Below are 2,949 nucleotides of genomic sequence, written 5' to 3'. Positions count from 1 at the left end.
GATAAGGGCAAAAGATTAATAGGTAGTTGAGAGTTGAGAGGTGCCTTATAATTACTAGCCTATTCGTGTCTTTGGTTGGGTAGGAGTATAAAGCTCCATATCGGTCGTAGTATTAGTGTACTCATGTAGTCTTCAACTCTTTGTATCTGATTTGTATGTGGTTTATTGTGTTAGTTGACCACACTTTGTTGTTGTTGCTACGTTTCTTGCATATCCGCTCCGAACTTCTTTGATATTAGCTTTCATCTTTTTCCTTTGATTTGCTTGAGCTAAGGATTTTTGGGTAACAGACTCTCCTCAAAGAGTTAGTTAAGGCCTACATACATTCTACCGTTTTCAGATCCTACTTTGTGGGATTTTACTGGATATGTTATTGTTGTTGTATACTCCAGTAAAAATATCCCTACTAGTTGTCTAGTTCTCCTATTTATCCTAACAAACACAAAGATAACCCTCGATATTGAATATTATCTCAGCTCAAAAGTTGTTTACTCAAATATTTCTTATCAAAGCGAGGGATTCATTTCAAGCGAAATCAAATTAAAAGTTATTTCTGCTATTCCATTATTCACTGCTTTGTCCACACCCTATCCCGTGGTTTGAGAAAGACTTTACTAAGTGGTAGCACGTAGAGTCTGACAATTGTCCGCTGAATTCAGAAGAAGAAGTGTAATAAGCTTTATATTGAAGCCCCAAATAATTAAAACGGCGAGAGTACCTCTAACTGTCCTTTTTATTTAATATTTATCTATTATTCCATTTTATATCGCACTACTTTCTTAAGTATGTTTCAAAAAATAACATCAATTTTTCAAAAAATTTAAATTTAAATTTAATTTATTGCTTTATCCTTAGTGACATACTTTTATAACTATAGATTTCTGCGGGTCATCAATCTTATACTGCATTTCTATGTGAGATAGTTTCCACGCGGATTTGTAATTTGTGAAGTGTATCATATCTTACTAAGTCAAGAACAAATCACATGAGTAAGGCCTTATAGTTGAAAATCATGGATACACACGTATCTATAACCTTGAATCTTGTGTTTATCACTATATCCACTAATTAAACCTCACGAAACAATCACTCTTATATCATCAACAAAAAGAAAATAACTTAAGGGATGAGTTGTTAAACTCATACTACTTATCAATAATTCACAATCAGTCATAGTTTTGTTGCATAATCAAATCAAGTTACATAGAAAATCAAAGTACTAATGAAGAAGAGATAACTTAAATAGTCGTTCACCCAAATGCATATGCATATATTATGGACGAGGGGTCTCCCATACATCAAAAATATCATTGTTCCAATGAAGAGAAAGAAGACGATCACCACCAATTGAAAAATCCCTAATCCAACCACCACGACTCTGTTGAAGCTGTGATGTTGGAACCCAATCAGAACCACAATAAACTGAAATTGTATCGCAAAATAATGAGAACAACTGTCCCTCTTGAAATGCCAGTTTCGGATAACGATTAAATGTGTTGTCCCTCGTAGAACTTCTCCATTCTATACTACTTGTAGTACTCCTCAAATCCATGAAACCCAAATTCTCATTTGAATCTACTATACAAATGGAATTTCTCTCCTCTATCGCTATCGCGTCTCTATACATTCTTTGATACGTAGCATCAGACCACGACAAAGCCACCGTGTTTTCCCTAAAATCAAACAAGTTGATGGAACATTTTGACCTCAAATGACAAGAAGCAACCATCAAACAATTGGTACCATGTAACCACTGAAACTTGGTAGCCTTACTATCTGGCCAGTATGGCAAGAAATCTGTCTGCTTACCTGTGACTTGGTCCCAAACACCGATCCCATTCTTTTTGTTGGTGCACTCAGTACAACTGGAAAACAACTTGTAATCCGAGCTAACACCGAGTGCATCTGCTGCGCAATCCTTCAATTGATCTTCATCTTTAACTTGAAAATTATACTTCAATTCCCCTGTAGATGCACTGAACAACCCAATGCCTCCACTAGCTAGGTACTTGTCAGAACTACTAACCTCAATGTTATCAGAATCAACCCAACAAACATCGTTGACCCTACGATAATCACGAGTGGTTATTGTAGGTTGCTCTTCTAGCATCCAATTGTACACGTTGACCATATTATCACGTACCACACAGCACCAGCTATTCGGACTAGCCCGAATTTTATCAGCCTTCCCTACTGTTGGGCCCGTTATAGACTCGGCCAACCGGAGCCTATTGCCATCAAACAGACCCCATTTAGCTAACCTTAAATGATCTTCAATGCCATAATACAGAGCCTCTCTGTATAGGTGCTTTTTATCGATCTTTGGAGGAATATAAAGCTCCCCTGTTCTGAGTAAGTCCAAAAGGACACCAAAGTAATTGGGATTTCTATCTATGAAATGTTCAGTGATCGACCCATCAGAATGCAGGTTCCAATTCTCATCAAACATGGGTCCAAAGAATGAATTCCTTCCAGCACTCGCTAAGGTTGTGGTCGTAGTGTCAAACTTTTTTCCACCAACATTGAGTTTCACTCTGTCTTTCTGTCTTTACATTCTTCAAAAGTGTCGTCGTACCCTGAAATTCAAACTATTACTATTGTAAGAGATGCAACAACTTACACAATCTAATCGCACAAGAGGGGTCTGGAGAGTGTTAAGGTATACGGAGACCTTACCTTTACCTTTGTGGGGTACATAGGTTGTTTCTGATAAACCCAGACTTAAATAAGACAACCAAAGTAAGATAATCAAGAAAATAACGGCAGCAAAATAGCAAGATAAACAAAGCAAATGAAATGATAGGTAGTATTAAAATAAAAGGATAAGACACTATTTGAAAGAAGGGCAAGTCTACGTCTAAATAAGGAGAAAATGAGAAGAAGAGACCAACACCTTGCCTCTTTCACGTAAAAGTACTCCAACATCAAGCTACCTACTACCCTTCTACG

The 2,949-nt window shown here is 37.0% G+C and overlaps 1 pseudogene; it reads right to left on the bottom strand.

Annotated features, from left to right (window-relative positions):
* Positions 1 to 1,180: 1,180 nt before the first annotated feature.
* LOC125852264 (BTB/POZ domain-containing protein At4g30940-like) lies at positions 1,181 to 2,554 on the bottom strand (annotated as a pseudogene).
* Positions 2,555 to 2,949: the final 395 nt, after the last annotated feature.

This window comes from Solanum stenotomum, unplaced genomic scaffold (genome assembly GCF_019186545.1).
Source record: "Solanum stenotomum isolate F172 unplaced genomic scaffold, ASM1918654v1 scaffold33159, whole genome shotgun sequence".
NCBI lineage: Eukaryota > Viridiplantae > Streptophyta > Magnoliopsida > Solanales > Solanaceae > Solanum > Solanum stenotomum.
Note: the sequence above shows the minus strand (reverse complement) of the source record. Positions and strands in the feature narration are given on the sequence as shown.